This window comes from Manis javanica, chromosome 1, assembly GCF_040802235.1.
Source record: "Manis javanica isolate MJ-LG chromosome 1, MJ_LKY, whole genome shotgun sequence".
Taxonomy (NCBI): domain Eukaryota; kingdom Metazoa; phylum Chordata; class Mammalia; order Pholidota; family Manidae; genus Manis; species Manis javanica.
Window position 1 is genome coordinate 45,915,347 of NC_133156.1, and position 12,831 is coordinate 45,928,177.

The 12,831-nt window shown below is 36.2% G+C and overlaps 1 pseudogene; it reads left to right on the forward strand.

The window, feature by feature from the left end:
* Positions 1-248: 248 nt before the first annotated feature.
* Positions 249-1,032, forward strand: LOC108396580 (zinc finger CCHC-type and RNA-binding motif-containing protein 1 pseudogene; annotated as a pseudogene).
* Positions 1,033-12,831: the final 11,799 nt, after the last annotated feature.

The window sequence follows — 12,831 nt, forward strand, 5'->3', positions numbered from 1 at the left end:
AAGTGAATATAGCTTAAAGGACCCATGGGACAATATGAAGTAGAATAGCAATCACATTATAGGAGTCCCAGATAGAAAAGATAGAGAGAATGGGACAGAAAACTTGTTTTTAAAAAATAACAGTTGAGTCGCTGACGGGGAAGTGGTGCAGCTGCCAGCGCCTCCTGGTCCCCGGCGTCTCCTGGTCCCCGGCGAATCCAGGCCTCGGGATGCCCAAGTCGCTGCGGGGCACGAGGCGTAGTCCGGATTGAGCCTCCCCGGAGCCGACGGCTCGCGCTGTGCCCTCGGGCCGCCCCACCTGCAGAAATGAGTGGTGGATTGGCCCCAAGTAAAAGCAGTGTATGTATCCAACTTACCCTTTTCCCTGACCAACAATGACTTATACCAGATACTGTCCAAGTATGGCAAAGTTGTGAAGGTTACTATTATGAAAGATAAAGATACCAGGAAGAGTAAAGGGGTTGCATTTATTTTATTTTTGGATAAAGACTATCCACAAAACTGTACCAAGGCAATAAACAACAAACAGCTGTTTGGCAGAGCGATCCGCGCGAGCATCGCCATCGACAATGGAAGAGCCGCCGAGTTCATCCGGCGCCGCAGCTACTTCGACAAATCCAAGTGTTACGAATGTGGGGAAAGTGGTCACTTAAGTTATGCCTGTCTTAAAAATGATTGGAGAACGTGAGCCTCCAAAGAAGAAAGAGAGAAAGAAAAAGAAGAAAATTCCTGAACGAGAAGAAGAAGTTGAAGAAGTAGAAGAAAGTGAAGAAGAAGGGGAAGATCCTGCTCTTGACAGCCTCAGTCAAGCCATAGCTTTCCAGCAAGCCAAAATTGAAGAAGAACAAAAAAAATGGAAACCCAGTCCAGATGATTCAAGACGCCCAAGGATAAAGAAAAGCGCATATTTCAGTGATGAGGAAGAACTGAGTGATTAAAATTGTATTTATTATGTAAATATCATTAAACATTTTTTAAATCTTGGAATATCAAGTTCAGTTGGGATTAAAAGTCGCTCTTAGAACTTGAGCATAAGAAAAATAAATAAATAAATAAATAACATTTGAAAACTCCCATTCCCTATAAAGAGAAATAAATTCAAATTCAGGAAGCTCAGTTTGTTCTAAATAAGATGAACCCAAAGAAACTGCCACCAAGACACATTATAATTAAAATATCAGAAGTTAAAGATAAACAAAGAATTTTAAGAGCATTAAGAGAAAAACAACTTGTTAAATATAAGTGAACCTCCATAAAACACTCAGCAGATTATTCAGGAGAAATTTTGCTAGCCAGAAGAGAGTGGCATGATATACTCAAAGTGCTAAAGGGAAAACAGGCAAACAAACCAACAAAAAATAAAACTTCCACCCAAGAATGCAAGGTTATCATTCAGAATTGAAGGGGAAATAAAAGAGTTTTGCAGACAAGCAAAAGCTAAAGGAGTTCATCACTATACTGGCCTTACAAGAAATGTTACAGGGATCTTTAAGCTAAAAGAAAGGGTACTCATTAGTAACAAAAAATCATGTGAAAGTAAAAATCACTGGTAAAGATAAGTATATCATAAATGTAGTGGATTAATCACTTATAAAGCTAGCATTAAAGTTAATAACAAAACATAGTAAAAATAATTATAATAATTATTTAAGAGATACACAAAATAAAAACATGTAAACTGTGACATCAAAAATAATATCAGGGGTAGAGAGTAAATATGTAGTTTTAGAATGCATTCAAACTTAACTTGCTATTCACTTAAAAAGTGTGTGTGTGTGTGAGTGTGTGTGTATATACTGTTATATCTGAATCTCCTGGAAACAACAAAGCAAAACCTATAGCAAATACACGAAAGATAATGAGACAAGAATATAAAGAAGCACTGAAGAAAGTTACTAACTTTCAAGTAAAGTAACAAATGATACCAAAGATATACAAAGGATCATAGGAGACAAAAAGTTGTACACTAACAAATTGGACAACCTAGAAGAAATGGATAAATTCCTAGAAATGTATAGTCTTCCAAGACTGAATCATGAAAAATAGAAAATCTGAATAGACCCATAAAGAGATTGAATCAATAAATCTAAATCATCTCAACAAATGAAAATACAGGTACAGACATCTTCACTGGAAAATTCTACCAAACATTTAAAGAGGATAATACCTATCCTCAACATCATCCAAAAAATTAAGCAGGAGAGAATGCTTCCAGACTCATTTTATGAGACCAGCATTATCTCAATACTAAAACACACAGATGCCACAGAGAAAGAAAACTACAAGCCAATATCTCTGATGAACATAGATGCAAAAATAGTCAACAAAATATTAGAAAGTAATTCAACACTATATTAAAAGAATCATACATTATAATCCAGTGGAATTTATTCCATGGATGCAAGGATGGTTCAACATCTGTAAATCAATCAATAAGGCACACCAAATTCATGTTGATCTCAGATGCAGAAAAAGCATATGAGAAAATTCAACACGCATTTACTATAAAACCTCTCAACAAAGTGAATGCAGAGGAACATACCTCAACATAATAAAGGCAATATATGACCAAAACATAGCATAGAGAGAATTAAATAGTTACACAAAGAGGATAAGGTTTGAGGGTTTTGAAGTGTCTTGGTCTTAATTGTCATACCTTCCCTGGCTTCCTTGAAACATCCTGCAACACTCATAAAATGTTTTCCCCTCTCATTTAAACTGAATCCTATTATGTATAGCCAAAGAGCCAAATCTCTCTTAATGTATATAGACAGATTGTGAGAGATTAACTTGTGTATTTTGAGAGATACGAAGGAAGGCTGTAGAATCTGGAATTAGATTTGATGCAGTAGACATTGTTGGGGGTGGTGCATTTTTACCCCCACTCATTTTTAAACAGGCAATGACATGATGAAGCAAGCTTTTAGGAAGATTGGTCTGTAAAGAAAGTACTGGATTAATTTAAAAATTTAGAGCCCAGATGGAAGAGGTGGATTAGGAGGCTGTGCAATTAATAGACATGTAGCTTTAGGTCAGAGAAAAACCTAACTCCAGTAACTTAAGGGGAAATAGAGACGGAAAAGGAGAGGAAAAGGGAGAAGGAATTGGATTTATCAGATCACATAATAAAACATCCATGCATAGTACTGGGTGAAAACTTTGGGGGCTCAAATGATATAATTAGGGCTAAATTTTCTATGGTATCTCACATTGTGCTATCCTAATTCTAAAGGTTCTTTTTATCATATCTGTCATATCCTGAATGGCTTCTCTGTGTGAAAAGATGCCAATTTTTCTGAGGTTCCTGTTTAGTAGAGAAGAATGAACACTTTTCGAGACTCATTTCCAAATCCCTGGGCTTCATTGTGATTGCCTAACATAGATCACAGGCTCATCCCAGAATATGCACTCTGGTTAGGATATGGTGCTGTGATTACTCACATCTGGGGCAACTATATGAATAAAAAGGTGGACTGTTTAACTTTGGTTTGTTACTCAAAACTAGTTATCTATTCTAAGGCCACTTTTCATACATGCGTCATGTTTTGTAGTGAGAGAAATAATACCATTTGTAAGATGGAAATACCAATTATTTGAGTTTTCAGTCACAAGTTATATTTAAAAAAATACAATTTTACTAAGTATTCCAGAACACACTGCATATGACAAATTCCTTTTCACTGCAAACTTTCACAATATACATAACCACTTGAAATCAGGAATTTATAATGGAAATACTGATGCTAACTTAACTCTGCTAAAATGAACTGTACTGCTGTGATAAGAGGAAAATGTATGTTTGCCTTTGGAAGACTCATCATTTTTCCAAATCATGATAAGTTGGTGGCAGGACAATATAACACTGAATCTTATGCAAAGATAGTCCAGACTTAAAATATGAATCTTTTGCCAGTGCAAAAGATGAAGATGACAGTTGTAATCTCTTCAGATTCATAATTTGCCAAGTTGTATGCAGGTTAGCAGTGATTGATCATCCCTGGGTAGGATGTTAGCAATTTTAAAATCATTTTATTGCATTATGCAAATGTGAAGTTTAAAAGTTTTAGCTGTCCTTATCTCCACTGTAAGCAACTCTTGGGGATGGGCTTCCCTCTAGAAATTAAATGTATAGAGGGCATGTTCTTTGCAGTATATATCTCTGCTGTAGTTTATCATTTTGTATATTCTGTATTACACAGTGGAACAGTGGATTGTTTATGGTATGAAAAGTATTCCATTATTAGGAGGACCAAAAACACTTACTACAGAAAGAAGCATGGCAAAAAATTATGGATTTTGCTTCCAAATAGTGAAATGAAATTTGTTACTGCCTTTGTAGTCAAAATGTAGAGAACATTTTGAGATTAAATTATTCTGGGTATAGTAGCAGGGGCAGAAAGGCTACTACTATTCTTATGATAAACTAAGAATCTGTTGTGTTCTATCGTAAGGGATGTTGTCCATTCAACACTATCCAGGAAAGACATATGAAGACAACTGAACAACAGAGATGAAGAGATTGTCACTGATGGCTTTGTGTAGGCTTCTGTCACCTGGAGAAAGCACTGTTAGATTGGTGTAGCTTGGGACATAGCAGAGTGTCCTTGGAAATATCAAAGAACATTGCCTTTTACTTCAGCTACCTTTCTTTCTTACCATATTTCTGATTCTCTTGCAAATGCAATTTTTTTAAACAAATAATTTATTACAACAACAAAAAAAGTTCATCGATGTGGAGAAAATGGAACTTTCCCACCAGGATTCCCACCTGGCCTTGATAGAGCCCATGGTGGATACATGCAAGAGCCTGTTTGCACAGCAGTGGGATGTTTACCAGCAGCAGAGTCATTAGTCAGTCAGGGGAGTTCCAGCCCTGGGGAAGGTTAGAGAGGCTGAACTCTCCTGAGTTCCCGCACGTAACTGGGCGGGCACCCATCCGTCACCAGGGACCTGTCCACACCATTCCACCCTGGGCAAGAGGTAGGGGGAAGCAGAGCGGGCGAGCGCCGCTGGAGAGACAGAACTTGGGAGCCGAGTGCGATGGGGGACCTCAGGCGGGTCGGTGGTGAGAACCAGGCAGCCGGGTTCGGAGCAGAGTGCCGAGCAGCCAGGGCTCTGAGAGAGGAGAGACTGAGCCGTAAGAAGAAAACCTTTAACCCCCAACCTCTCTCCCTTGTTTCCCTTCAGTCTCATCGAAGTTGGCCGCGGTGCGGAGCCCCCTCCTCCCAGAGCCGCAATCCACTTCTCCCATCCCCCACCCTCTACCTGTGGCAACAGAAACTATTCTCTGTGTTTATAAGCTTCGAGTTCTTTTTTGTTTTGGGACTTTATTTTAAATTCCACATATAAGAGAAATCATATAGTATTTGTCTTTCTCTGTCTTTACCTCAAATACCTCTCTTTCTTACCAAATCTCTGATTCTCTTCCAACTGCAGTTCTTAAGTGTGAATGCAGTATAACATTCTTAGCCCAGCCTTGATCAGCTTTCAACCAGAAGTGGTTAAGAACTCCCCACTGACATCACCTCTAGGAGAGACTTAGGCAGAAGAAAAGTAAGGAAATTATTGATTGGCTACAACTTAAAGCCCCGTTGTCTGTGATTGGTTGTCCTTAGGTATCAGTTTTATAACCTTGAGACACTTTACGGGCTTAGGTTATGGTTTGCTTACATAGACCACTACAGCTTTAGATCCATCTCATTTTAAGGCATCCTTGTTTAATTAATATAACATAACTCATTGAGGAGACTCCCTCCCCAAACCTTCATCCTTCTACAGCCACAGTCCCTAGATGTCTGGAGGAATGTAATATAGGAGATAAAGATCAATTTGCTGTAAAAATTGATGAAGTATGACTCTTATGATGACATTACTTTATGCCAGGGAAATCAAGTCAATATCCACTATCATCATGTCTGACTCAGCAATAGGGAAATTTTCACCAAGATTTGTTATTCAAAGATGCAGTATTCATGAAAGATTGGTTCTTTCTTGGCTTAAAATGTTGTGGAACAGAGATTTGAAGACATTACTCAAGATAAAGTACAACTTTTACAAGAGATACTTAACAGAGCAAGAGTTACCCAGAACTGCTTGCGGCTCCCCAGTCTCATTATCTGCGAAGAGGCTCATGGCTGGACAACAATGCCGGGCAGGCTCAAAAGATAAGTTCTAGAGAAGGAAATCTGACTTCCTGCTGTTTACTCTTCTACTAGGGTAAGCTAAGAAGTTCTTATCAGCAAGGGGGCAAATAGATTATTTGGGTTTTAGGCAGTCGGGGGTTAGATACTAACTGATAGATTGAAGTTGCTGGGAAACTTTTCACATTTTTCAGCTGGGAAGGAAGCTACGAGTTTCTGGGTATATAGATGGGAAAAAATTCTGGTCCTGACAAAATGATTGTGCAGGCAAGCCAGAGAGGTGGGTAAGGGCATTTCAAGGACAATCCTTTTTGTCATGCAACAACAATAAATCATAGCTTCCTCCCTACTACCATCCTCCTGACAAAACAAGTTGTTCCTCACATCCCTTTGACACTAATGGGTAGGAGAAAGTAGAAGCTCACAACCAGTAATCTTACCTCCTCTATTAATATTGCATGTAGATCGTGCCACAAGACGCCACACTCAATTCATAAAACCTCAATTTTACAAGTTTGTATCTGACTACCTAACATACTACTGTTAAAAAGGTTGCTATAATTGAGACCTAGTACTGGAAGCTTTTTTTTTCTTTTTTTTTACAAGGCATTTTAAGTATGCTGGGAAGAAAGTTACAAAGGAAAGTAAAGTAATTATGCAAATGTGTGCCCATTTGTAGCCATTCTGCCTTTCAGCCTCAGGCAGAAAATGGACAGCTTTAAAAGACTGGAAGTTTTCTGTGGACTTCATTTCCTCTTTGCTAACACCTTTCCACTGTGGTCACACCAAACAAACCAAGCATACTAGTGCCTCAGATCCATTGTTATTCCTCTTCCCTCTCTGGTTAAAATGCTTCGCCACAGATGCAGCATTGCTTTCTCCCTCATCCACTCAAATCTCTGCTCAAATTTCATTTTAGTGAGGTTGTACTACTGGTTAGATATAGATGGGAAGAAGAAAGGTACTATCGGTGCTATAGGTTAGAAAATCAGAAGAATAGTAATAAAAGTTATCAGTGATACCACAGACCAGAATATGAATAAATTTTAAGGGAAACAAAATTTGGGACAAATTGAGATTTAGGTTAGCTCTGTGAGCAAGAGGAAATCTAGGTATGCTCATGAAGTCAGGGTGGGAGATGTAGATTTGGAATTCATCACGGTAAAGAGGTGAGTTCAAACCATCTCCTTCTGGTAGCACCTTCCCAAATGCAGCAAGCCTTGAAATCCCCACCCTGAACTCTACATATTCATTGGTTGTATATTCTTTCCTGTCAATTATCTCAGGTGACTGTTTTACTAAATATTTTTGCCACTACATAACATGCGTCTTTTTTTCTATCCTCCTATAACAGTTTCCTTATCAATATCCTAACCTTTCATAATAGTTGCTATTCACTTTATGACTGTTTCTAAAACCAGTATCATGTATTTTAGGTTTTGTGTTGTTGTGTGTGTGCAAATTTTCGCATCATTCAAACAATGCCATTTAGTCAACCAGCCCAGAATTCAGTGGCATACGTAGTTACTCACCCATGTTTGGGATGGCTGTGGGTCAGCTCTTACAGGCTGCAATTACCTGGAGTTGGGATCCAAGTTTCTCATCTTCCCTGGATGAAAAAGCTAGCTGAGCTATCTTCCCATAATGATAGAAGAACAGGAAAACGACCTACTCAATCATAGAGGCACACTCCAAACCTCTATTGTATCATGTCTGTAGTATCCTGTTGGCAAAAAAATCCATATGGCCATGCTCAGGGTTAATGGGTGGGTAGATACAGTTCACCCATCATGGAACTATGCCAAGAGTCTGGATGCATAGCATTACTACAGGAGACTGAAGAATTATGGCCAATATTTAATTTTCTTTAATAAGATTTTACCAATGGTCCCAAGGCTGATGAAGTATATATGACAACCAATAACTGATGTTTTCGACTGTTGTTTGATAACATAAATTACTCCTATAACTTTTGAATATTCATTTCAAAAACTCTGAACTATGGGATGTAAATTAGTAAAATTTATGTCTCACCTGGTAAATTGGGGTTAGAATATAATTTTTAATAAAATATATGTTTTGACTTTTTTGATTTTGCCAAGTTTCCAGGATATAAAGCAGTGTATATAATATAGTACATACTGAAGAAGGATTTATTAACTTAAATGTCATTTATAACTTGTTTTCAATTAATGAAAACGTCAACTAAACTTCATATAGGAATTTTTCATTATTTTCCTTTCAATCTGAAAATTATATATCTGCATGGTAAATTAAATGGAGACCGTACAACATGTTAATTCTCCCCTCCAACTTCTACTCCTCATTATTGTCACTTTCTACATGCTACTGCTTGTTGCATTTTGTTTTAGGTTAGATTTTAAGCAGTGTGAAGACTTGTGCTTTACAAAATGAATGTATTGTTTTTAGTCACTTTCCCTGAAGTTTCCTAAAACCTTTCAATCCCTGCTGGCTTTTTCTCTCCCAGTGCCTGAAGTATATGCCTTCTGCTGCTGGAGGCTGTAGTTGGCAATTTACGATAGTCAAGACAGAATTCCTGTATTCTTAAGTTCTATGCCTCTAATTAATAACTGCTCTGCATTACAACCGAGATGTTCATCTCCCTGAAAAAGTAAAAGCTGTTCTTAGTGAGCTATGTCTAACTAATCCTTTAGTGTATTCTCCACCTGCGTAAAATCATGGTGTGACTCTCTGGCTTCAAGCTCAAAATAAACTCAAATTTGGTTTTGTTCTCATTCAGGTACTTTCTAATTCAAATAGCTCCTGTATTCTAGTTTGCATTCTCTCTGCCACTTGCCCTAAAATTCTGGTTAATGATATTACAAAGGATTTTTCTTCCCAGTTTTAGTAAGGCGCTGGAGGATTTCAGTTTTTCCTATGTCCTTCATAGGAAACGACCTACTCAATCATAGAGGCACACTCCAAACCTCTATTGTATCATGTCTGTAGTATCCTGTTGGCAAAAAAATCCATATGGCCATGCTCAGGGTTAATGGGTGGGTAGATACAGTTCACCCATCATGGAACTATGCCAAGAGTCTGGATGCATAGCATTACTACAGGAGACTGAAGAATTATGGCTTTTTGCACAAAGCACAAGAATTGGAAAAGAGGCCTCTAGGAAGCTTAGGGAAGGTTGCTGCTCTTCCTGCCTACCCGCTGCTTGAGTTCAAAGCCAAACTCTAGGCATGGTGATCCTATGATTGCTGTTGGTCAGTAGGGACCAAATTTGAAAGAGGGGCTGAATGTAGAACAGGGGACACTGAGACAAACTGGTACCTGCTGGTGCTTCTGTGTCTCTCACCTCTTCTAAGCAGCAACAGCCTTCAGGAAATCGTGGTGTTGCTTCACTTCTGCACTGCGAGTCGCTTGTAACTTTACCATCTCAGACCTGGAATCATCCAGGGAGGGAAATTCTGGGAAATGGACTTGCCAATGTAATCAGTGTAATCAACAGTAGAACAACCCTTCACCATTATAATAAACAGAGAAGTTTCAGATAAGTGCTCAAGACATAAGCAAAATAGAAGAGATGAAGATAATACTTCTGCCAATAGTTGCCAAAAAAGAAAAGTGTGTCAGGAAATATTGTTCAGCATGATATATTGTAAATTTATAGGGTAAGACTTCATATGAGATGTTCACACACTTCTAGAAAAATGGTGATCTTGACAAAAATTAAGGGAGAAAGTACTGTTCTTTCCCCCCATCTCCTTTAGAATATAATTTTGATAAGAGGATATTTAGTTATTTTATTACTGTTGGATTATATAACATGGGAATCTATATGGTCTTTTTTGACATTTATACTTACCTAAAAGTTTCAAACAACTATATTTTATTTTTACTTTTGCTTTGTTTTTTACTTTTACTTTCTACTTTTCTTATCTGATCAGGCTGATTCTTGGGGCATTTGGGACTTTTCCCTCATCCGTAAAGAGCAGGCCCAGTATTTTTTAGCTGGATAGTCTTAGTATGAGGCTTGTTGACTGGCACATAAAGGATATTTAAAAGATATTTTATTAGTGAAAGAATAAATGTCAGTATATATATTTTTTCAATCCTCAATTCTTATATACAATATATGCCTATGACATATAGTATGTACTTCTGTAAATATTACATTGATTAATGACTGTTGTGTAGATCAACCTCTAAGACATAGGCAGGACCTAACTTTATTTCTAAAAAGTTCATTAATTAGGAAAAATTTAGTCTATTAACAACATGGATACAAGTGCCATCATAATCTACTCAAACATTGCCTTTATCGAGTAATGCCTAATTTTTTCTGGGATGAAACAGAAATTGATCTAAACTAAGAGAAAATTGGAACAATATAACTCAAATATTCAGCTAAGTAAATATTTAAGGTAAAATCTTATCTAAAATTCAAGAATAAAAACTTCTTCACAAAATTTAATAAGATGTATAGAGTTAGGCTCAGTAAAACTAGCCTTTTAAATTAATTGATCTTCAGATATGACTGATTTAGTATAACAGAGTATTTAAAAAGCTGTTGACAAAAATCCAGAGTTTGCAATGTCTAAGTATTTCAACTTGATAAATAAAAGATGGAATGTTATATTTACATGCAACATACATGTTTTCATACAATCAGATAAATTATTCCTACAAATGCTACCTTAAAATTCTAAACAATTTAGAATGACATATAAAAACAATAAACATGGAAACATTTCAACTATTTAACATTTGCTGAAACTGTAGTACACGGAAAGGTTTAAGAAGTTAGAAAGGAAACATAGGGAATAAAGTTCAATCCATTTCAGTTAATAGTTAGAAAATCTTATAAATTAAATTTTTAAAGCTATTCAAGGAAAAACAAATAAATGGATGCAGTAAAGCATGACTATTAAATTTTCTATGTCCATAGGGGTGTTAGGCATGACATACTATGATGAAAATTGGATTATAAGTCAAAGAAATTTTTATTCTAAAAATGAGAAAAAAAACTTACATTATGTAATTGCCTGTTGCAGCTTTTGGCCTTTTGCCTTCTTCCTGCCATGCTCTACTAAACTGTATTTTCGAAAAGGATGTAATATTGCACCTTTCACGATATAACAAGATTACATATTTGTAGAATGCTAACCATGGCATACTTCTCAACTACTGCCTGTAATGAGTTACATTCTCCTTTGAAATCTTTAGTGTGTGTTTTCCTATTAGTGAAACCACAAACTAAATCTCATGGATAAATCTCATGACAAATAAGCTTAATAACTCCTGTTCTTGTGTGAAGAGCAAGAAGTGTATTGAGTTTAACAGATGTGGTTATTTAAATACAAATGAAATAAAATTAAGTAAATTCAAAAGGTCAGTTCCTCCATCACTGAGCAAGCCAAATTCCAAGTGCTTAATAGACATATGTGGACAGTAGTTACTATCTTGGGCAGTGCAGAATAGACTTTTCCTGAGCCCAGTTTTTTTTTGGTAAAATAATAACAGCAATTTACAATATGTTACACTTTGTAAAGTTCCTTCATATATATTACATACATATTACAAAACTGATGAGAAGATAGTATAGAAATTTTATTTGTTCTCTCAAACCTGCAGTTTAAGGAAATTAATTCTGTTTGACCAATAGAAGGCAGAGTTGCGAATTTAGCTTAAATACTCTGATTCCAAATGAGGAGTGCTCCATTTCTCCTGACTATTTTGCATCCCTATAGCTAGAAGGTAGAATAAGAGGTAAATCTTAAAAAAAAAGAAACTTTTTTTGGAAAACAGCATCGTATCTATGTTTAGATGTATTTTCCAGGTGGTTATTCTGAAAACACACTTTTTGTATGTATAGATCTTTCTACTTATTAGCTGATTAGTATTCTTTTTGTCATATCTTATGTATTTACGGCACCTACCTGATACTAATTCTCTTTTAGGCTTTATGCCCAACATAAAATATTCATACCTTGGCTTATGAAAGATGAAAGGAGGAAAAAAAATCACAGATTTTAGCATACTACTTGTTCATTGTTTTTGCCACAATTACTGTACAAGAATTAATAATTATAATTTCCGAACCTAATAACTTATGCATTAATACTTTGTCCCTGTCATGTCTTTAATTTTTGCAATTAATTGTTTTAATAATGGAAAGGTTAATTGGACTATTCGTCAGAATTACTTGCTATGAATTAGTAGACAAATAAGAACCCTACATATTAAGGACATACTTCCTAATCAAGTCTGTCACTTCTTCAGAAAGTAAACTTGCTGTGACAGCCTAATAGATTTATTTAATTTTCAAAATCTTGGGATTCAGAAAACATTATGCTAAAACAAATTGTAAGATTTATAATTACACTCAAACTTATCCAGAGCTGCATTTATTTGTCTATGTCTAAGTGTATGTACATGCACTTTTGTGTATATGAAGCACACATATACAGTGTATATTCATTTATTAAACCATAACAGAGAAAACCAAGAGTTTGCTTTAGAAGTGTAATCAGATGCTATGCCTCTTAAAGTTATTAGTGTATGATATAATTAAAAAATTGTAACACTACTGTAATAATGAATATACAGTTAATAAACTTTCTTGTTAACATTCTACTAGGTTTTTGAAATTTTTAAAAAATATTATGATTGTCGCGCGCCCCGTCCTCGCTGGCAAGAACAGCACGCAACAACAGCAGGA